At 48.2% G+C, this 24,272-nt stretch overlaps 1 protein-coding gene across 3 annotated transcripts in view; it reads left to right on the forward strand.

The window, feature by feature from the left end:
- Window positions 1-24,272, forward strand: part of RNF216 (ring finger protein 216) — a 125,728-nt gene that overhangs the window by 70,919 nt on the left and 30,537 nt on the right. The window lies entirely within an intron of this gene.

A 24,272-nucleotide genomic window follows, 5' to 3' on the forward strand; every position in this document is an offset into this window, starting at 1 on the left:
TTCTGATGCCTGTTACCTGATCCCGTCAACACCTCATGATCGTAAGGGCTGGTGTGCTGCTTCTATGTGGGTGGACTTGTTACTTCTTTGCTATTAAACTTCAAGCCTTTAAGACCACAAACATTCTATCTTTTGATAGTGGGCTTCATTAGCTGTCTTCACCACATTTGCTTATACCCCCATTTTGTCTTCAGTGATCGTGCTGTGAGGGTGAGCTTCTCAGAGTAATCTTTATATAAATTGTTCCCTGTCATTGGTTTCCATTTTTACACTTGAGTCTGCACTCACATTATTGCTATTTTGTTGGTTCTGTTTACATTAATCTAGCTTCCCTTCTTTCTCACCTTGTTTTTGGGAGCACATTTTTCACAGGTGACACTTTATGTGGTACCTGTCCTCAGTCAGAATGCTCAGTGATGAAAGCTGGGTAGCATCTAGAGTAGAAGAGGCTGAGTTCACGTCAACTGTGACTGTATTTCTTCCTTGAACTTTGGGTTTTGTGCATTCTATTTGCTCCATGTATGAGTGGACATCAATAGGTATCTTAGATGGCTGCTCATAAATTTTTAAAGTCCATATGCTACTTGCCAAACAAGGGTGTAGAACATGATCTTTGTGAGCTCTGTTATGGCAAGACACATTTAGCGCTCTGGTGACAGTTGGGCTGGCTCTTTGGCGCCTCCCACAGCCCATAATTTTGGTGCTACCCACAGTCTCAGTGAGGAAGTGCTGGATGTAGGGGAGAGAGAAGTGGGAAGGTCTCAGAAGTTTTTGAGCCAAAGCCTGAGTGAGAAGATGGTAGGCACGCTCATCTGAAGGCCAGTGTTACCTTGTGATCCAGGGGCATATGGAGGTGAAAGAGGCAAGGTGACACAGGGCCTGGGAGAGATGGTAGAAGGTCACATCTAAAGTGTTTTCTGTGCTCTGGACCAGAGTTGTTGAACAAGAAGGAAGAGACTTGAAATGTGTTTGGGCAGAGATCAGTAGGGGTACAGGACGAAACGTCTAGGGGTCTGGGCCTGAGTGGCTGGTGAATGGTGGTGGAGACTAAACCCAGCTTGCAGGAGCAGGGGTGGAAGTGGAGGTGAGAGAGTCCAAAGTGAGCCCAGACATGCACTCCGGGCACATCCAAGTGGAAATGTTGACTCAAACAAGCTGGCAATCAAGAAGCCCTGGTGGCACAAATGATTAAGCCTCTGGCTGCTCACCCACCAGTTGGTGGTTTAGATCCACCCAGTGTCTCTGTGAGAGAAAAGTCCTGATGATCTACTACCATAAAAATTACAGCCTCGAAAATCCATGGGGGAAACTGTATTGCCACATGGGTTGGAATCACTCACAGCAGCTTGGGGAGGAGCTCCTGGCTGTGAAAGGAAATAGACCACGTGATGTGATGTGATGGCACAGAGATGTGTGCTCAGGTAAAGTGCTGGGAACCTCACCGAAGGGGCTTTTGTGTTGTGCCAGAGAAGCATGGTATTTGGAAAGACACCACCAAAAGGTGGGAGGTGGGGTTTTGGAGCCAGACTATGAAGGGTGTGGGCCCTTATGCTAAAAAATGTGCGCTTCTTCCCATAGCAATGGGAAGTCCATACAGATTAGTAAAAAGGGGATGATTGGCCCATCCTCATTCAGACGATGATTCTGGCCAGAGACCACAAAGCTCTTACGGGGTGTAGCATAGTCAGATCTGACACTGAGATCCGAACAGCCCATGTAATGCCAATGTGCTGGTCTGGTTGTACCCCACAAAGACATTCCTTAAGGTGTGTGTGTGTGTGTGTGTGTGTGTGTGTGTGTGTGTGTGTGTGTGTGTTCGTTCGTTCGTGCACACTGTTTACTACCCCACAAAGACATTCCTTAAGGCGTGTGTGTGTGTTCGTTCGTTCACGAGTGCACACTGTTTACTATCTGGCACATTCCACTGGCAGAATGTAATATAAGAATGTCCTTTTACTCCCTTGTCTCAGTGGTTTGGATTTTTGGTCTGTTGCCATAGCACCTGGAACTTTGGCCTTTTCTGATAATTGTACATCTGTTAATGCTTAGACACGTGGAGACAGGCACACGGGCTGGACTGTCTGGTCAGCTCCTACTCCTGAGAACCTTCCCCGAAGTTCTCATTCAGTGTCTCTAGGTTCCAACATGCTGCCCTTACCTCCTCACAACGTACTCTTTGGGAGAGCGGAGGGTGGCGGGATGGGAGAGGTGGGGACAGGTTGGCCAGCAGACCCTCAACTCAGTGCTCTTAGCAAGGGCTTGATGGAGCCACACTGCCAGTTCTGCTTCCCAACTACACCATTTCCTCCCTGTGTGACCTTATTATAAGCATGTTGCAGCTTCACTTTTCCCATCTGTAAAAATGGGGTGGATAAGAGCACCACCCTCCTTAAGAGCTTTACTGTGAAGACTGTTAGTTGTCAAGTGCCATTGAGTCAGCGACAACTCAAAGCGACACTGTGAAACAAAACACTGCACAGTCCTGCATCATCACACAGTTGTTGCTGTATTTGAGCTTATGTTTGCCGCCATTGTGTCAGTCCATCTTCTTCAGGGTCTTTCTCTTTTCACCGACTACTTTTCCAGGGACCGATTACTCCTGTTACATGCCCCAAGTAAGTGAGACAAAATCTCAACGCTCCTTATATCTAAGGAGCAATCCTGGCTGTACTTCTTTCAAGATTCGTTCATTCTTCAGGCAGTCAGGCCATGTTATAGTTAATATTCTTTACCAGCACCATTAAAGGCATCAAGTTTTCATTGGTCTTTTCTTACTGTCCAGTGAATAAGGATTCATCAATTCTTGCATGAATATGAGGCACTTGAAAATACCATGACTTTGGCCAGTGCACCTTAGTTCTCAAAGTGGCATCTTGCTTTTTAAAACTTGAAGAGGGCTTGTGTAGCAGATCTGCCCAGTGGCCTCTGGTGCCTCTGGTGTTGAGTTTGCCTAACCATGGTTGTTGTTCGCCATTCTCCCTCGCCTCTCCTGCTCTTGAGTGGTTTTACTTCTTTGTGTTAGACATAGTGGCTCCTGTGTTTGATGAAGGGCCATTTCTGGTCTCTTGTATGATCACGGTTGTGGGCAGCAGCCAAGCAGATCGTGTGAGCTCAGCGACTTCATAGCTGGTGCTTCCTCACTCGTCACCCTTGTTCTCCGATCCCCTTTGCCTTTAAGCTGACAGAAGCCCCTCTCCCTTCCCTCTCCTCCCTGCTGAGCTGGTAGGAGAAACTGGACACCAGCACCTCACAGCCTGATCATAAGGAGTCATCTCCTTCACTCGGTCCCTGTTGACACCCCCTGTGGAGAGGGAAGGTGAAGTGGGAGAGAGGGGAAGTCATAGCCCGGTCAATGCTGAGCAATTGGCAGAGGTGGTACACTCGGACCTGCCCAGCCCCCATGATTTGTACCTGTCTTGTCCGCCTGAGTGTGATCCCAGGGCCTCACCACCCGTCCTTGATGGTGTGTGTCTGTTGCCTTCGGCTTCCATATTTTAAAGACCCTATGTAGGAGTGTGAATGAGAGATTTGTGTTTGGCGCCCCCACTGCAGAGAGTAATATTGGCTCTTTCCCAGCATTTGGGTGTTTGTAAGTTTTATCAGTTGAGTTTCCACTGGGGCTAGGTGGAGCCGCAGTTACAGCAGGCAGCCAGGAGAGGGCCACCCAGCTTCACAGATGACCTGGCTCTCGGGCTCTGCAGAGTTCCCTGGCACGTGGCCCTCTACTTCTGTTCCTGGGTGCAGTATTCCTCTCTGGGTTGAGAGGATGAGGCATTGTGCCAGAGATTCTGTTATAGCTGCAAGAGCTGGTGACTATCTGGTAGGATGCTATGTACTTCTGCTTTGGTAAAAAGCTGAGGAGAGGTGAGAGGGTTGGATTACGTTGTGCGGAGGTAGGGAGGGAGTCTGTAACAAGTGCTAGTGGGCCATGCAAGTGATGGCCATCTACCCAAGGAGTCAGGGTAGGGTAGTGGGGAGACAGTGCTTCTGCTCTCAACTAGCTGAAAAGACAAGACCCTGGTGACCTATTTCCAGAAGAGCTTGCCTTGAAAATCCCACAGGGAAGTTATACCCTGCACATGGGTGGGACTCCTGTGATGGGAACTAGGCTTGATGGCATCTAGCAGTCGGAGGAGTCACACCAGAATCGTGGTCAGGGTGTATCCCTCTAGAGTTCCCTTTTTCCCTCCTGTAAACATGTGGGAAGCTAGCAGGGAAGTCAGAGTGCTGAGGTATATCGTTAGCTCCACCTCCAGCATTGAGTGAGTCCTTGAGGGACAGCATGGCCTATCTGACCTGCAGTCTTATGAAACCAGGTGGGTACAAGTGGTCAGTTGAGGGATGTGTGTCTTCTTTGAAACCTACATTCTGTCCACAAAGTCATTTCCACCTTCTATATTACAAGCGCTACATCACAGGGGCCTAAAAAGGTGAATGGTTCCTGTGTACATGGCCTGTGGCCTGTGCGTGTGGCCTTTCATTGACTTACCTCATCACTAGTCATGTGGCTTATCTGCTTTTCATTTATTTCCTTACAAAGAAACCACTGCCCTACCTGCCAATTGGTGGACCTTGAATGAATGGTGTCCAGCCTTTGCTGGCCCCAGCTGGACACACACCTGGTCTGGAGCCACCCAAGATCAGCCTGAAAATGGCAGTGAGAACAATGGTGGGAAGGAAGTGCTTCCAACCCGGATGGAGGAGTCCCAGCTGCCCTCCTTTGCCCTCCTGTGGTGGCGCTGAAGTGTGCTCTCCTTATGAGTCGGGTGTAGGGGACTCATTGTTCTGGCCTGAGGTCACTCTTTCCTGAGGGCAAAATCCATACTCTTGGCCAAAGCTTATCCTCTCAGAGCCCTGGAGGGCTCCGAGGGGCAGTGCGGTGTCTGCCGGGACATTGGGGGACAAGGGTGGGGGCACCAGGACACATAACCCCCAGCTCTGCCTTTGAGCCCAGACAGTTCCAAGCCCACGTGTCTTACCTCTAGGTCACGGGTGGTTTTGCACCTGCTACCATGTTGTTGCAGTTATACATTGGACTGTGATTTGCATGGTCAGTAGTTTGAAACCACCCATAGCTCTTAGGGAGAAGGACTGGGCTTTTTAGTCCCATAAACAGTTACAATCTTGGAAACCCACAGGGGTCGCAGTGAGTTAGCACTGACTCTATGGCAGTGAGAGAGAGGCAGCATTCTCACCCACTTTGCTCAGTGCCCATATGTGCCTCTGTTTATAAGCACGGGCCTGGCAGGAGAAGACTTGCCAGAATTGGTCTCCCCTTCATGGTTGAGGTGGCATTTTCTGTCGTCCTTGGCCTGTTCTCTAGCACCAACAGGCCTGCCATACTCAGTACCTCATTGACAGGGTCCCAAGTGACCACTTCTTTTCCAGGCCATTATTTCACCTTGAAAAATGAGCCTTCTCATTAAAAATTGGGAGAGTGCTTGTAGGTGAAGTTCACTGTTGTCACCAGAGCCATGTACTGGCCCCGATGCTTGCTCCAGGTTGTGGGACACCACTGAGACCTGGCTCTGGCTGTGGTCTGTCTCTCTTCACCTGTCTCCTGTGGATCCCACAAAAGATGGTAGAAGCCTCCCTGGGAAGCAATCCTGCTGTTCCCTTCTGGGTAGCTGCTGGTTGGGGACGATTCTGCTCATTTTGGAGCATGGCTGCCATAGAGAGCAGGTATATCTCAGCTGCCGAAAGGTCAAGGAATGATCTCTGAATGGTCCCTGGGAGCCTCCAGCACAGGAGTGGCCCCTTGATTGCTGTGAGCCTCTGGATGCGCCCAGTGCCCTCCAGATACTTGAAGGATCAGTCGCACCTGCTGGCATTTGTCTACCTCACTTGTGCTGCCACTCTCTCCAGAGCCTGGTTCTGGAAGTGTCTACCATGCACACACAGGTACTGGAGGTCCTTGGCAGACTTCCTGGTTAGCACCCCTCGAGCAGAAACAGAAGGATGCTCCCAAGTCTTGGCAGGAGTGTTTGTGTGAGCGAATTGAATGAATTTCAAGGGCAGGACCTACTACATCACTGGTGGTGTCTGCCTTACGAGAAGACTGGATGGAAGGCCTTGTTTTTCTTAAACTTGGTCATATTTTCTTTTTTTTTTCTTTCTTTGTTCCATTGATTGACAGCTGCCACTGGCACAAACTCAGGGCAAGGATGCAATCAAACTTGGTCATATTTTCTACAGCATAGTTTCCTTCTGTTCCCCAAAGAATAACAAATGGGCACATTTGCCCCTAATGTGTCTGAGGCTGATCCAAAGTGTGCTGCTCACTGTAGACCACTAACGAGTGAGGTCTCTTTCCCAGCATGTCTGTTCTGTTGGGAAAGTGAAGCCAGAGCACTTAGAATTAGGTCCCCAGCTCTGTTCGTTTGTCCACCAGAGCTGACCTTGGGAACGCAGTTCAGGGACAGGCGACATGTCTTTGTGCAGTTGGACCGATAGGGAAGAGAACCTTGGAGAAGCAACGCAGCTCATTAGTGTCCCTGCATTGGTTTGGCTTTGGCTACGCAGCACTTGTTGTTTCTGGTGGGCTCAGTGGCTACACAAAAGCAGTTAGTGTCCTGTCCCTCACTGTTGGACTTCTCTTCTGGGGCTTAGCAGGCCTGGGCGCCTGTCAGCGCTCTCAGAATCCTAGTAACATTTGGGTTTTCTTAGCTACTTCTGGGACCTTGGCTGGCATTATGGGAAAGAGATTCTACAACTCTGGGAAATGTATGCCTGAAGGCTTAATTGCAGGTGCCAGTTTTGTTGATGGCTGCCAAAGTCGGAATAAGTATGATCACTTGACACCAACTATAATCATGTCCCAGCTTGAACTCAGGAAGAATTATTAAAAGTCTCCAGACTTCTAATTTGATTGTAAAAACTTTGTGCAAGACTTAAGTGTTTTCACTTATTCTATCCTCTTTAAAACAACAGCACTGAACTTTGCAGGGGTGGGGGGAATTGTCATGATTATTACAGCCCAACGGGTGATTATATACCATCAAAAAAGTCAAGCCAAACTTAATGCCATCAAATCAATGTCTACTCACAGTGACTTTCTAGGACAGAGTAGAACTGTCCCTGATGAGTTTCTAAGAATAAATCTATGGGGGTAGAAAGCCCCATCATTTTTCAGGGGAAGTGGCTGGTGGTTTGGAACTGCTGACCTTGTGGATTACAGCCCTACTCATAACCATTACACCACCAAGGCCCCAGTTATGTACCCTAAGAGCTTATAATTAAAACATTAAACACTTTCATTTTTGGATATTGATATAGTCTCTAATTATATGTAAATTCTCACTGGGCAAAATGTTGGGTGTCAACATTTGGGGGGCCTGGAACTCCAGTGGAAAAATTTGAAGAAATCTCTTAAGAGATTGCAAATAGTCATCTTTTTCTCACATTACCACGCAGTTAATTTGAATTATGTTACATGAAATGAAAATAAAGTTTTACTCTATTTCTCAAACAAACAAAAAAGAATTCGGTTTCCAATTGAGCCAAAGAAGTCCATTCAGGAATTAGCAAGCGCATCCCCTGGGTGTTCTCGTCTACCTGGCCTTCATGAGGGCCGTCTCAGCGCAGGGGGATAAGGGCCCGGGCATTGAGCTCTCCTGTGCTTTGTCCTGTGGCCAATCGTGGTGTTGTGATGGCTATAAGGAAAGAACTGTGAGTGGGAAGAAAGATACTTGAGCACACCGGCACAGGTTACTACCATTCTGGCAGCTCTCTTGGGGTCTCCTAGGGCACCAACAGTGTCAGCTTGGTGTGGGGAATAAATGAAGGGTGCCTGACAATGACAGTGCCCATTGGTAGACTTCTGTTCTACCTTCCTGGGTCGAGACTCTTGCCGTCAAGGAATGTTGCAGATGGGCTCCTTATGTGGCCAGCAGGCCAAGTCATCTCTTGTCCCCCACCTGACTCCTTGAAGCAGGCCTCAGACCTGGACTGAAAACAGCTCGAAGACCAGGAGTGGGGAGTTAGGTTAGCAACAAGCCGCGTCATAGCACCTGGGCTGCCCCTTTGCTCCTCTAGGTCCCCTCAGATTGTCTGACTTGAAGGAGCCATGGCAGAAGCAAAGGGGACATGGACTGCGCATGCTCTAGGAGCACAGTGGTGAGGTGGGCCCTCCGGTGAGCCCTTGGGGTCCACAGGTATGATTTCTGCCTAGGCACTGGCTGTTCCAAAATTCACATCTACATAAGCTGAAGAGAACATAAGGGACCATCTGTCTTCATCAGGAAATCAGTTCCACACTCCTGCCTGCTGCGGAATATCCATCTTCGTGGCTGCTTCCTCGGTGGGGCAACATCTATGTACTTGTTAAAAGATTCTCGGCCCAAGGGAAGCTACCACCGTGTGTCGGGTGTGTGAGTTTAGTGTAAACTGTTTGCTTTGTGTTCTGAAACTGTGTTTCTAAAATGCATTATTCCAAATCACAATTTTCATAGTCATATTTGGAAAATTGATTATGAAGTTTAGATCTTGGTAATAAATAGATTTCATCCATGAAATCTCGTACCCTTTGGGCATCTTACTGTTAATTCAGTCGTGTCTTTCTTGCTGCAAGGTGGAGTGATAGTTCCATGGGCACTGAGTAAACACCACCAGGCTTCTTCTATATTCTGAGGATGGCCCATGAATGTCATTATTGTCCCCAATGATTGCCAGTAGCAAAGTCACTCTTCCAAAGAGCTCAAGTGGCCCTTTTTTGAGTGGAGCGTTCACATTGCTGTTGCTGTTGTATACTGTCAAGTTGATTCCAACTCACACTGACCCTCTAAGACAGAGAAATAGACCCAGAGGGTCCTAGACAGGATTGGCCAGGTCTTTTATCCTGCAGAGCAGCTGGTAGGTTTGAACTGATGGCTGTTCACAGTTGCTTAGCCGTTAAGGGTTTCTAAAAGAATCACAGGGTAGGCAAAAACCAAGACCTGTAGAGCAACATTCAGTGCTTCCCATCCTGTGTTACAGAATGGGCTGTGACCTGCCACCCTGTGACTATCAGTAGTTCTGGGGTGGCTGCTTGTCCTTTGTAGCAGGGATTTGGTGACCAGTTACTCTCTGTGACCATCCTGAGCCACCTTCCTCTCTTAACATACCAATAAGCTATCACGAATGTGCTATAGAGTCCTCTATTATATTATACCCCACCAATCCCAACACCATTTGGTGAACCGTTCAAATTCCTGGGGAGAGGACTCATTTTAAACTGTCTAAAGAGCTTGTGGCCACCCAGAGCGGAGATGTCCGAATGCTGGTGTGTTAGAGGTGTACCGTGTGTAAGTAATATCCTGACCATTTCCTTCATCCTTTCTTACTCCTGTCTGAGTCACTGGGAGCTTCATTGGAATTGCCAGAGCCGAGGAGGAGGGAGAGAAGTAGTGGCCTCCTAGTTTATGGTTGTTTCTCTCCTGGGACCATTGCCCAGTGCCTTGTTTCTGGCCTTGTGAGCAGAGAACCCATCTGGTTCCATAAGTGAAAGGCTGGCAGGTTGAACACAACCAGAAGACAAGGGATCTGTTTCCAGAAGCCCCGGAATCCTAAGGACTAGTTCTCCCCTGACACGTGAGGCCGCACACCAACCATCTGACGGGTTGGCGGCTTTTCTCCTTTTTAAAAGCCTCAGAGTTGTTTACTTTTCCCGCACCCAAAAGGTCGCTATTTTTTGGTCACTTTTGAGGCCTGTAGTGGGAGAAAAGATTCTCTGAAGAGGAATGAATTCTTTTCAAGAGCATGAGTGAGGATGAGTGGTGTCAGCTCTGTCCTCCCAACCAGGGTGAAGGACAGGGCCTTCCTTCAAGCACCAGAGTGATGGGACTATCACCACCACCACTTGGGGGGGGTGGTCGTGGGAGCCGGTCCCTTCTCTTTGCTATTTGGTAGGCATTAAGCAATAGCATATTGTGACACTGCCTTAGAACAGGGTGATGAAATTCTGAGGTTGGACAACAGGGCTCAGAAGCGGCCATGGTCCTTTTTTTCCTTTACCTTTGCTCTGCTCTTGACTTCTGAAGATGGTGGGTGGGATGTTGTTAGCTCACTCAGCAAAGAACTCAGGAGAGGCTCTTTGAGGGAAGTCATTTGCAGCCAAGTCCTGGACATGGTTCATAAAGTGGGTGGGTCTCTCAGAATGAGGGAGGTCTGGCTTTAAGGGGGACACTGAGGCAGAGCGACCTCAAGGCTTGTTTGCTGTTTTCACTCTCCTTCAATTGTCACTGGCACTGAAGGAGGTCCTTACTTTGAAAACAGCTTTGTGGCTTTCTGTAGTCCAAGCAGGGACTTGGGCCCCGAGAATGATGTCAACATAGACTGCCCTGCAAACTTTATCAGCAAAAAGGTGGAGATTTGGAATTGTATAAGCCAGACCCCAGGGACTTGTGGCTCAGTGCAGTTCATAAACTGATGAGATGCAGCAGGGACAGCCTGGGGATGTTTTCTATTTAACTCATGCTCTGCCTTGGTGAGTGCTTGTATGGAAAATTGAGTAGGAACCAGGACCCTGGCTGTCTGAGCCACCAGCGTTCCTTTTGCCACCTCTCACAGTCTGTGTTCTGGTCAGAGGAAGTGGGGACAGTCAGTGGGAGAGTGAAGAGCTTTGAAACAAATGGGGAAGGAAATCCAGTGGGACTTTCCATGACTATCCCAGAGGTGTTCCCCCAACCCCAGCTGGAAGCCATGGCTTTTAGGTTAAAAAAAAAAAAAGTGTCTGGAAACTGACTTCTCTTATGTCGTATTTATCTCCGGTCTGTGTCCCTAGAGTGGTGAGTTGTAAAACCTTTCTCCGAAAAACAGCTGTGGGTCTGCCCCAGGGACAGCAAGATGAATTAGAACCTGCCTTACAGAAGGGCCCTAGGCAGAAAAAGGCAGGCCTCCGGGGCTCCGAGCCTCAGAAAAGCAGTCAGGAAGGAAGAGGGAAGCCAGCTGAGAGGAAGAGCCAGACTAAGGGCAAGAAGCACAGACATCAGGGATCTGTGTTGCCAGGAGGAAGCAAGCCCCCTCCCTGTCTGGTTGAGTGCTGCCCCACCCCAACTTCTTTCTCTGCCTCATTGTTTAATCAACATCAAGTAGGATCACAGGAGTGATCTACAGCAGTATCACTACCAACTTTATAACTATATGTAAGCTATGGTCTCTCCAGCATAAATAAACCTGTGTCCAATGAGTCAACTTTGACATCCCGGTGGCCCCATGGGTACAGAGTAGAACTGCACCATAGGGTTTTCTTGGCTGTCATCTTTACAGAAGGTTCTGTGGGTGGAAGCCAGGCCTCTCATCCACAGCACCACTGGGTGGATTTAGTCTGCCAACTTTGGACTTAGTTACATGTTTGCACCATAAATACCTGCCTAGAAAGATGATGGTGACTCATTCCCCCTGGATGTCAGCCCCAAATTCCATTCCTTGTGAGTTTCAGCTGACATTTGTGGCTCCAGGAAGCTGCTGCTAACTTAGATTTTATCTTCCAGGAGTGTTGCAATTCTACTGAAAATAAACACAATTTGAACAAAGACTCTCCAGAGTGCCAGCTGGTGATTGAATGGAGCACAGTAGTGAGCCTGTTACCTGCCTTTCTCAGTGTCCCCCCCCCCCCACAAGCCCAAGACGGCGCTGCAGACTCATCACCCACTGCCACCAAGTCAGTGCTGACCCAGAATAGTGGACAGAGTAGCTAGAACTGCCTCAGGATTTCCAAGATCCAAGACTGTAACCTTTACAGAACAGACAGTTTACATCCTTCTATCGAGCAGCTGGTGCGTTTCAACTGCTGACCTGTGATTAGCAGCCTCTCACTTAAACCACTGCACCACCAGAGCTCCTTTTTTCAGATTTATATCCCCATAAAACCTTCCAGTTGATTCCAGCTTACTGCAGCCCCGTGTGTCAGTGTGGTACTGTGCTCCACAGGCTGGTGGTTTTGGAACTAGAACTCCAGGTCTTCTTTCCCCACTGAGCCTCTGGTGGACTCAAACCTTGAACTCATTGCATTAGAAACCTCTAGTGTGGTCATTGTGTTTGCATTACCTGGACTCTGCATATCACTGTAAACCAATCAACAAACTCCATAGCTTGTCAATTCCAGCTCACAGCCACTATAATACAGGGCAGAACTGCCCCAGAGGGTCTTTACAAAAGCAGACTGCCTCATCTTTCTCCCGGGGAGCACCTGGTGAGTTTACACTGCTGACCTTTGGTTTAACAGCTGAGTGCTTATCACTACACACACACACACACACACACACACACACACACACACACACGATAACCTCCTATCACTCTAGGACTGCAAAAGTGACTGACATTCTGTGTCAGGTTTAATAAATCACTCCCAAAGAGAAAAGTCGGCTCAGAAAAATAAGGGGGACGCTCAGTCAGCCTACCTCTGTTTTACTTCTAGAAACTTCTTGTTTAGAGATGAGGTAATAAACCTGTGGAAAGTCTTATCTGCCAGCTTGACAGAAGGCCCTGAAATACTGGCACCAAATTCCTTTACTGAACCTGACACCAGGAACACTTTCTGGGCAGGACATCCCTGAAATGGTGTATCCTCAACACCAAGCCAGGCAGTCTGGGCAGATGTGCACATGGAGGGAGCGCTCCAGGAGCCTTCAGCCTCAAGCATGTCTTGGGCCAGCACCTGACTTGCTCTCTTTTCCAGCAGGCAGAATGTCACCAGATCTCAGCCAAAGTCAACACTTCAGGACTACATGTCCTGAAGACATTCTTTCAGACTTGCTCCCGGAAGAAAAGAATGGTTGACCCACAATGCATACAGGGGAGTGGGCCATGTCCCCAGAAGGAAGGAGTCAAGTGTGTTGTAGAGGAAGCATTGCTCTCACAAGGGTTTTGGCCACACAACCAGAGAGCTCAAAAAGCCTGTCCGCATTGCAGCTTCCGGGCCCTACCTCTACCACAGTGATTCTTATACCCACATGAGACTGCGTGCCAGGACCAAGCAGCTGGTCTAGCAGGTGACTGGCCGCAAGACTATTTTATCAGAGCAGATAGGACCAAGCTGGGGACTGGCTGGTCTGTTGTCATGTCCAAGAGGAAGGCTACACTGTCAGCCTAGGACAGAATAGAATCTGGCTGCCCCATGGCCACTTGGTACAGCTGCAAGAGATAAACTAGGACAAGCCTCATATGTCAGAGCTAGCGGACTGGTTGCCTCTTAACCTTTTGACTCCCTCACGTAACCAGGTCTCACACAACTGTGTGGACTGGGAGGAGGTGGCAGCCACCTTCTATATGACTTTTCAGTCTTACTCCCAAACACTTGTTCCTCTCCAGTAAATACAAGGAGTCAGAACTGTCCAAGTTTGGGAGCCCTGGTAGCGTAGTGTTTACATGCTGGGCTGCCATCCATATGGTTCAAAGTTCGAAACCACCAGGCGCTCCTCAGGAGAAAGATAGGACTTTCTACCCCTCTAAAGAGTTAGTATGAGAAACCCACGGGGGCTATGAGTCCATGGCAATGAGTTTGACTTGAGGTTTTATCCAAGTTCAGACCTTGGTCAGCTATCTGCTAATATTATAAAGTCTGTGGGTGCAGGGCCTTACCATGTTGGGGAAGCGTGCCGTTGGTTTTTCTGGAAATCCAGAACCCCTCTTTGAGGATATGTTAACTTGGTGATTGTGGAGTCCCAGCTGGGAGAAGCCAGGTATGTGGCCAGGCCGAGACTGCCAACAAGGCTTTAACAACCCCCCACCCCCCAGGGTAGCCACCAAGGTCTGCCATGGACTGGGTTTTGCCTAAATTGTAGTAGTGCTTGTTTTTTTAGCAGCTTCAAATAGTCTATTACATCATCGCTTTTTACTGGACCTCCTGATGACCCCTTACTAGAAGCAGCCTCTCCAGTGTCACCAGGGATATGGCTACTTTGGGTTCTTACAGGATCCCTGGAACTTCCTAGGCCCTCACAGAGAACTCCAGCGTTGTGAGTGAATGAATGAATGAATCTGCAGTTATTGACGCCTCAGCTTATTTGATAAATTGGTTTTTCCCCAAAACCAACACTTGGGGAAATCCGGTAGTACTGCAGGTTAACTGGTAACCAAAATGTTGGCAGGTGGAATGTACCGAGCCTGAGAAGAAAGAGCTGGCATCTGCTTCCATAATGAGTACAGCCTGGGAAGCCCTACGAGGAGTTCTGCTCTGTCAGGTGTAATCATTTTGAGTTAGGAATCGCCCAAACGACATCCAACAACAAAACCAACTTGTGTATGTGTATGTGACCAAAACTATCCAATGCCACATAGAATGTACTCTTTCTTTTCTATCTCAACAGAAGAGAAAAATACCACTTGGCATAATCTACAATTTGGACTTCTCAGTTGTGACTCATAGTTGAAAAGCTGGTGCCTCACTTGGACTGAGCATCTACTGTCAAGTGAGGGCTACCAGCCTCTGCCTTCCATCGCCCCTTGTGAGACAAGGCTCCAGCCTTGGGGGGTGGGGGTGGGAGCTTAAGAGCCCTCCCAACAAAGGTGCCAGCAGATAAGAGGGGTTATCTCACCCAAACCAATTCCTCTGTTCATTGTGTGCACAAGTCAAAGCCCTTACTGCTGAGCCTCTAAGGACCTTATTCCCACACATGTCTTTTGGCTCTTAGTTTCCCACTCCAACCCACCCCCACCCCACTGTCCCAACCACCTGCTGCCTCGGCCTTTGTACTTGCTATTCCCCTTCCCTAGGAGCCCTTCTCTCCCCCCCCAAATCACACTTCCCTTTCTGCACTTGTATGCGTAGGTCAGACCGTGTATTTACATACTTTATATTGTGTCTTCTCCCCAATTTAATGTCCTTAAAGATGGCAGTATTGGACGTGCACTACAAGAGCTCGCACCCAACTTTCCTGCTTGGGTACTCATGGTAGCCCTGGTGTTGATACTGACTCCATTGCAGCAATCCTGCTATTCCTGCTCAGTGGCCTTTTCCAGGGACACCACCATCCTGCTTAACAGAGTGCTTACTCCAAGGAATGTGGCATTCGTGTTTGTAGTCATTCTGGTTTGGGTAAAAGTGAGCTTTGGCTTACTCTCAATGTAGTTGCATCTCACTTCATTTTGGAAACCCTGGTCTCCCAGGGTAGTCATGTGACTAGTAAGTAGGTACTGCCCTCCCTAGGCTGGGATTTCCCCAGCAGCATCTTCTCTGCCCCTAGGGGGCAGCATCAGTCCAGAAATCAGGTTGGATGACTATCATTCCAATTTGGCATCTAATCCTGGTTAACTGAATGAGAGAGAGGTGCAGCTGCTTTCTAATCTTCAGGAGAGAGATGCTCTTTTCTAGAATCCACTCTGTGCCTAAAAACAGCAAGGGCATACGAAGTGCACACCCCCTCCCAAGTCCCTGTGTGCATGCCTGAGTGGCAAAAATACGAAAAACATGGAATCTTCCCCCAAAAAGTCCTTCTACGCAGCGCTAAGGAGTAAGAGCACTAAGGAGTGGCACAGACAGGTAAGCACTTGGCCACCAGCCTAAAGTGTGATAGTTAAGCCCGTGCTTCAGCAAACCTGGGGCTCTGGGGCTCTACTGCTTGAAAAGGCCCCTGTGTGGGACCCCATGGAGCAAAGTTCTGCTCTGTGCTCTGAGGGGTACCTGACTCCTTGGAGTGAATGAGAGGGCCTGGGCCACGAGGTGGCCAGACCTCCAGCTGGCTCAGGCCCAGCTCTATAGCTGCATTTAGAAATGGAACACTTTCCGCTTTGAAAGAAAGGTAAGACCATCTGCCAGGAGAACTTGAGCGATGAGATATAATCAGATCATTCCAAGGCATCATTAAAAGAGTGAGTGTGAAGAGATGATCCAGGCAGACAGAATCGTCTTCATGGAGTAAAGAGGAGAACTGGGGGTAGGAGGTGTACCCTGGAGAGGATGGTGAGAAGGGTTAAACTAGAGCACAAGGGTTGTAAGTCCCAACTCCGGGATGATGTTCCCATGGTGACAGACAGGCGGTTTTCTCAGATGCTGGCACTTTAGGAAAAAATCAGTAAGACTGCTGTTCTTGACATACGGGAGCCATCTGCAAGTACTTGGTCATTAACTCCTTGGTAACCAACCACTCTTGACTGAAAGAGCTGGGGTGGAGTTAGCCAAGAAAAACTTACAGCTAGGAAATTAGCTTGAAAGTCTTTGCTTCATAAAAGTCATCTTTACAGTGTGCATTGTTATTAAAGGATAAAGGCCTGAGGGAGGAGAGCCTGTTAGGGGAAAGAGGTTAGTGTACTAAGGTGCTTCCTCCTCATATAAAATGCAGTCGTACCAGGAGGATATTGGGAGCAGGAGGCTTGTAAGCGAGGACTGTACTTGGTCACAGCAGCCATAGCCTCTAGCTCTTCCTACATTGAGCCTCTAATCAGATACCATCCCTCACTTGCCAGTGTGTTGCACTGTAATGCTAAAAGCTGTGCCACCACAGTCTCTCCTACCAGCACGGTCACCTGTGGTAGGCACGTTTATAGAGCTTATAGTCTGAGGTAGGGCTGGAAGACAGATGTGGCAATCCACTGCTAAAAATATGAACCAGTAAGTACTGTCATGTTAAACAGAAAGGAATGAAGTTGGACTGGGGACCGTAATCATTGTCCACAGAAGTAACAAGTCAAGAATATATTACATGGGGAAAATTTGCTGCAAAAGATCTCTTGAAAGTATTAAAACAACCTGATGCCAGGGGCTTGGGTGGAGAGCAAATATTTTGAGAATGGTGAGGGCAACGAATGCACAAATGTGCTTTACACAATTGATGTATGTGTGGATTGTGATAGGAGTTGTATGAGCCCCTAATAAAATGATTTTTTTAATTTAAAAAAAAGTATTAAAACAGTAAAGATGTGACTTTGAGAACTAAGGTGCACTTGACTCATGCCATGATCTTTTCAATCCCCTGTGCGTGCGAAAGGTAGGCATCGAATAATGAAAATCAAAGACTTATGTGTTGGTTTGGACATGTTATCAGGAGGGACCAGTGACCAGAGGAAAGCCATCATGCTTGGTGAAATAGGGAGGAAGACCCTTAAAATGGAGTGACATAGTGACTGCAAACATGGCTAAGCTTTGAAGCTGGGAAAGGCCTGCCAGTGTTCTTTGTATATGGGCCTCCTCTGAGTAAAAAGTGACTCAACAGCACCTAATAAATAGCAATGACAACTAGTCAACTAGCTGAGACACCCCCCCACCTTACCCCCCTGCCACCAACTTGGCCAATTAGAAGTCCCTTGAGGTCAAGATTCTGCTGGCTGATTCCTTGTACACACACCCTTGCATAGGTCAGACGGCCCTCAGAAGACATCCTTAGAAGAGATGAGTGTGATCTGCTGTCCCACCTAGAATGATCACCAAGGAATCTTTCCCTTGGCTACAAGGAGAGCCTTCCTAAGCAGAGTGATGTGTGAACCGAGGGCTCCAAGGCCCAGGGAGTACCACCTGAGCCACGGAGAATGGAAATGAGTCTTGATCTGAACATGAAGTACTCACCAGAGGAGAAAGGACCATGCAGGTGAACAGAGGACTCAGCGACAGGCTGGCAATGCCATGCAGCCAGTGCCAGCAGCTGCTTTGATTAATTGCCATCCCTCTGTCACCCCAGGCCCCTTACCTTCTCACTCATCTGTTTGTCATCTGAGCACATCCCCAAATCTGGGTGTCCCCACTGAGCAAACAGCAACGTGGTTTTGTTCTCTGATAAACCCCTCCCCTGCTGAGGACAGAACCTGGTCAGGCTGGGCTCTCAGGACATTCCAGTGGAAAGGGGTGTGGCAGGACAAGTGAGCATATGCCAATGTTTCATGTCCCAGAACTGTGCCCCAGAGCAGTGTGGGGCAAGTAATGGTCTAAACAGTAGAATCCAGGCAGACAAAAGGAATTTTATAATTTGAAGCTTTTTGGCAACCCTGAACCAAGCAAGTCACCCTTTTTCCATCAGCACATACTCACTTTGTATCTCTGTGTCATTTTAATTATGCTCTTGCACGTGGGGTAAAGTATTTCATACACATCACTTTTACATGCACTGGGAAGCTATACATTTCATGGACTGTCCTTACTTAGGGAGACTGGAATGAACCTCCAGTGTCTCTGGGCCTGCCTGTAATTCAGAGCCCTGGCCACTTAGAGGAGCTGAGTGAATGGCTGGTATTTACAATGAAGGGCCAGCTAGTGAATTAATTAAGTTGAGGGAGTGGATAGGTCGTTGTTTGCGTGGTTCTGATGTGGAAAACTGGAGCTGAGCCAGTCTTTGTTTATTTGGGTGCGAGAAATCTAAAATTATACTTCCTTTTGTTAAAACTCCAGCCAACTTGCAACTGGGCTGAAGGTGGCAGGAACAGTGACTTCCTTGAGGAGCTGTGGTCGCAGATGGCTGATTAGCAGGTTCCTCTCTGGGCCCCCTTAGGAAATGGAGTCTTCGGGTTGGGTCCAGCTTCATCCGGCCTCTCCATGGGCATTCCCATCGCTCCAGGAAGCACGTGGCTGAGTCCACCAGCCCAGCTGCAGCTGGGGGTCCTGCTCCCTGATTCCTGACTGTGCCCAGCCCAGCCCTTCATCAGAGCTGCCTCAAACAAGCTCGCCATTGTAACCTCAGGGCTTGTCTCATCACCACATGCCCACAATGGCCTCTTCTTGCTAGCAGGCCCATGCTGACCTGTAGGGAGGAGAAATGGAAAGAGCAGCAGGGTTTGCCCAGCCGACTGACCTCGAAGCTCTGTGACCTTGAGTGGGTGATGGGGCCTTCCTTTAATTCCTTGTCTGTTTTTTTTAATTAAACATTTTATTGGGGGCTCGTAAAACTCTTATCACAATCCATACATATACATACATCAATTGTATAAAGCACATCTGTACATTCTCTGCCCTAATCATTTTCTTTTTTTACATTTTATTAGGGGCGCATACAACTCTTATCACAATCCACACATATACATACATCAATTGTATGAAGCACATCCCTACATTCTTTGCCCTAATCACTCTCAAAGCATTTGCCTTCCACTTAAGCCCTCTGCATCAGGTCCTCTTTTTTTCCCCTCCCTCCTCGCTTCCCCCTCCCCCAAGAGCTCTTGATAATTTATAGATTGTTATTTTGTCATATCTTGCCCTATCTGGAGTCTCCCCTCCCCCCCTTCTCTGCCGTCCATCTCCCAGGGAGGAGGTCACACGCGGATCCTTGTAATCAGTTCCCCCTTTCCAACCCACTCACCCTCCACTCTCCCAGCATCGCCCCTCACACCCTTGGTCCTGAAGGTATCGTCCACCCTGGATTCCCTGTGCCTCCAGCTCCCATATGCACCAGTGTACAGTACAACCTCTGCCCTATCCAGCCCTGCAAGGTTGTTTTTTTTAAAATGGAATTGATGGGTTGGAAAGGGGGAACCGATTGCAAGGATCCACATGTGACCTCCTCCCTGGGAGACTGACGGCAGAGAAGTGGGGGAAGGGAGACTCCGGATAGGGCAAGATAGGACAAAATAACAATCTATAAATTTTATCAAGGGCTCATGAGGGAGGGGGGAGTGGAGAGGAAGGGGGAAAAAAGAGGACCTGATACAAAGGGCTTAAGTGGAGACCAAATGCTTCGAAAATGACTAGAGCAAAGAATGTACGGATGTGCTTTGTACAATTGATGTATGTATATGTATGGATTGTGATAAGAGCTGTATGAGCCCCTAATAAAATGTAAAAGAAAAAAATGGAACTGATAGCCCGACACCCTGGTATAGGCATGCTGGAGATGACACAGGCCCATATACAACCAAGAACAATACAATTCCCAGGGGAAAGTCCTTTCAGGAGCCAAAGCTGTCTATTTCAAAGTTCTCTTTCTTAGCCAGGCAGGGCAGGCAGATTTTCCTTGTCACAGGTCACCCTGCCTCTGCTGAGCCCTGGTTGGTAAGGAAATTAGATTGAGGCCTCCATTGTGGGGAGCTCTAAGGGTTTGCTCCCTAAAATTTACTGGCTTGGCTTAGTTGAGAGTAGGGGTTGCTGCAAGGTCCTGCCCCTTGCCACTCATCCTTTCTCCAGCAGCAGCCAGATCTCTGGAAAATGGGATCAGATCATCACACTTCCTACACCTGCCCCGCCAAGCCTCCTGCTGGCTTTAACTACACTGAGGAGTAAGCCCCGACTCCAGCCAACAGAATCCTGAGGGCATGGTGGGTTACATCTTGAGCCTTAGCAGTTTGAACCCACCATCCACTGAGAGGAAGAGAGAGGATTCTTTTGTCTCCTGTGAAGACTTACACTCTCAGAAATCTGCAGGGGGGTGGCAGTTCTACTTTATAGGGTCCTAGAGGGTCACTATGAGTCAGAATGGACGTGCTGGTGAATTTAGTTCTGCTGATGCCTCAATCGATCCTCGGGCTCTTATTGTCCCTTCGCCCGTGGGCTCCAGCTGCAGTCTTCAAGGAGTAAAGCCTGCACAAGTGTTCTTCTCTCTGCCAGTGACAGCCTGTCCCCCCGGCCTGCGACTTTCTAGAAGCACTAGGGCCCAGTCTCACCATCAGATCCTCACGGGTCTTTCCTGGTCCTCTATCTGCTTTCCATCTCCTGGGACACACACCTACCACACTGTGCTCTTCCTATAAAATATCCCTTCGTGGCAACAACAACTATTAGGTTAATGTCTGTGTTCAGCATTGAACACCGGCTCCAAGAAGACAGAGACTGTCATGTATTTATCGCTGCATCCCCAGCATCTTGTAAAGTGCTTGACAGGCGATAGAATAACAGTAGTAACGGGACAACAAATGAGTGAGCAAGTCCACAGATCAGCCAGTTTAAAATTAACACATAATCTATGGCCATACCACCCTGAACACGCCCCATCTTACCTAAAATTACCACAGACTTATTCTCCCCTCCACCTCCTGCCCTCCTGATTCATTTCTGAGCTGGTGTTTTCACCAACCATTGCCAGAAACATAGAAACCACTCCAGGCCCCTATCACCCCTTCCAACTATTTATACCCAAGAAACATCTCATTTCCTTCCCTGCCTGCTGCCTAGTTGCTGCTTTCCTTTGTGGATGATTCCTTCAGCCTTCTAGTGGCTTGCCATGTCAGGAAGATTGTGCATAACAGAAACCTTCACTTAAACCCCCCTCACATAGATGCAGTACTACGCTCCAACGTAAGTTATAAAACATACAGAAATATAAAACATGCAAATGAGTGAGATGTAATATCCTTTCAAATAATGGATCTTGGCAATAGTAGAGCCTATTATGTTCTTTACAGTGTTGATGTATCCACTGGCTTTAGTTGCGATGTGGCTGGCCGTCATAGGTGAAAAGTACCACATAGCTGGAGCTCCCGGTGGGAAGGGTGCTTGGTTGAGAGGCATCCTTGAATGTTCCTATTCAGGACCTCTGTTGGCTATATCATCCGACAGTGGGGTGTGCTCCCTTTCCCTGTGGAAGGGCAGGGATTTACAGCCTCCCCTGTTGGCTGGGTCTTGAGTTGTCCAAGCAGAGAGCTGGCGTCTTGGAGGTTCTAATTGACAGCCTTGTTCCTTGTGTTGATGCCAGCACCTTCTTACCATTTGAGTGAGTTTAGAGTTTCCAGTGGAAAACCCACTCAAAAATCCATTCGCTGTGTTCTGCTTCTAAGACTGGAAGGGCTGAGCTGCAGCAGTGTGAACAACTTGGCTGCTCAGACCACCCAGCTCCGATTCTTCTGGGTGTTAGCCAGTGGTTGGGTCCGCCTTGGCCTGACCACCCTGTATGCCTAGACTGGTCAGGACCTATTAGCTTTTTGAGGAAACTATGAACAAACGGAATTTAACCTCGGTTTTCCCCGTAAAATAACATGTTGGCATCAGATAGGGGCAAGACAAGAGACTGGCAAGCTGGGTATTTCCAAGACAAAGAAAGCCCTGAGTGGGTCCTCGCATCCTGATGCCCTTTGAGGATAAAGGGACATCCTAAAGCTTCACCAGAAGTCTCTGTGTGTCACAGCGAGTGCTGACGGAGCGCTCAAGGTGGGCCCACACTGCAACTCCTTCCTGCTCCAAAAGGAAGGTGCTATAGACATTGGCGGATGATGAATCCAGCTGCTTCCTCCTAACCGGATATGTGCACAGGGGGTGGCAGGAGATGGGAGAACAGGCTGTGCCCTGTCCTTTCCACCAAGCTGGTCCTGTTGACTTACTCAAAACCTCACCTGGAGAATGGCAATTGTCTTCGTGTTGAATCAATACTAAGAGCATTTCTGCTGCCTAAACATCATTTTTCCACGTGTTGGGTTAGAATAGTGCCTGGCTGTCTTTCAGAGGAGAGTTGTTTGAAAGAGTGGGTGCTTCTCCAAGATAGGACCTGGGAACTCCAGTGTGACTGCTCAGCTGGATGTGCTTGCCTTTTTCAATTTTCAGTTTTAGGGTCTAGCTACGTAGTCTAGTCCGTTATAGAGACATTCAGGTTTCCTCTGGGGCCCCTGTGCCCGCCCTTAAGGATAGTCATAGCTGAGAAGCCACCTTGACCCAAGCAGAGGCTTCCTGGTAGCCCAGCACAGCCTGATGCCAGCCTGGCCAGGCCTCACCCTGAAAACGGCTTTCTTTGTGAAGAACCAGACCCCCACTGCCGCTGCTTCTGGCGATCCGGCCATAGAGAGCCATTCCTCAAGGCTTCCAAGACTAAGACTTCACCGGAGCACACAGCCTTGTATTTCTCCTGCAAAGCAGCTGGTGACTTTGAACCACCAATCTTGCAGTTAGTTAGCAGCCCAGTTCCTTACCTTCTCTGGCTGCAGGGCTCCTTTTGTGGAGAATGTTCCATGAATTAATAATTTTAAGTTTCTGGGAATGCTGCAGAGCACTAGGTAAATGTCATGCTTTGTTTCCAGCGCCTCTTCCTGGGGGGGGAGGGGGGACACAAATACCAGCTGATCTGCTCGCCAGCTGTTGTTGGTGTGCCAGTTTCCCCAGAATAATGGGCACGAGATCGTTTAAACACTGTTTAAACACTGGTTTTCAGCGGCTCCATGTTTGGGGGGTGAGAACACTGCTGACTAGTCGGTGTCTCTGCTTATCCAGGCTCTGCGGAGTCGACCACGAACATCCATTTCCAACGACTCGGCTCACCTCTACTCCACCCTTTTGCAGCATCTATATCCCACCAAATGGTGGTTTCATTTTTTAATTTTACTTGTTAATTGAATAGCACATATGTATAGTGAAAATGCACACAGTGAAAAGTCTGTCATGCTTTCCTTGTAGCTACCCAGGGTCAATCAGAATTACCAATTTGGTGTCTTTTCAGATATATGTTATATGTGATCCTCTCCTTCCACGCATTTAGGAGAGAGGATCACACACTGTTCTCTGCTGAATCTCAATCCTCTTAGCAGTATGTATTAGGGGAATTTCAAGAGCAGATTCTTTTTTAAATTTTTTTAAGAGCAGATTCTTAAGGGTTGTCCTAGGCTTTGAAAACACTTTAGAATAATCTTTTTGTGCTTAAGCATTATTGTCTTATATCATCTCAAGTGAGATTGCAGTGATGAAAAATTATCATAGAAGTGATTTGAAGGTAAAATCAAGGATATCTCTGGGCATGATTTTCTAGTCCGACCCGTCCAGAATGCTAGACATTTGTTTGTACCTGACTCCCTGCCTGGCAGCTGCCCCACCTCTGGGTGGACACCACCAAACCAAGTCATAATCTGAACACCTGCCCTCCTCTCCCATTGATCCCATCCCCCTCAGTGTCACCCTTCTCTTGGGTCACACAAACCAAGAATCTGGTGTTCGTCCTGGATACTTCCCTCCCACTCACTCCATAGCTGACCCACCTCTAAGCTGTCAGTTTTACCTCCTAAATGTCTCTCAAGCCAGTCAACTTGACATGCTCACTCATCTCCCAGGTCCAACCCCCTGGTCCCTCCCAGAGGTCTGTGAGGGTCTCTAACTGCCTTCAACATGCTCTTTCCTCCCACTTGGCTGTTTTCCACAGAGAACTTTAACTTTTCAAATTATAAAACTGATCTGGTCACTTACATAATTTAAACCCATCATCACTCTTAGGTTGAAGGTCAGATTAGTGACTACACCATCAAGGGAAGCAGGAGCCACTTTCCTGTTACCGATCTAGAACCTGCCTTCTCTTTCCCCAGACCCTCCCATCTCTCAATGACTTGTCTTTCAGCTCCCAAATCATCCCTATCTCCTCAGACTAGACCTTGTCATGCATCATTGCCCTTCCTAACATTCTCATTTTGCTAGGCTGGAGCTCCATGAGGCCCGGAAACAGGGGTTTTGAACCCCCACTGTGTTCTCATCC

The sequence above is a fragment of the Tenrec ecaudatus genome, chromosome 12, assembly GCF_050624435.1.
Source record: "Tenrec ecaudatus isolate mTenEca1 chromosome 12, mTenEca1.hap1, whole genome shotgun sequence".
NCBI lineage: Eukaryota > Metazoa > Chordata > Mammalia > Afrosoricida > Tenrecidae > Tenrec > Tenrec ecaudatus.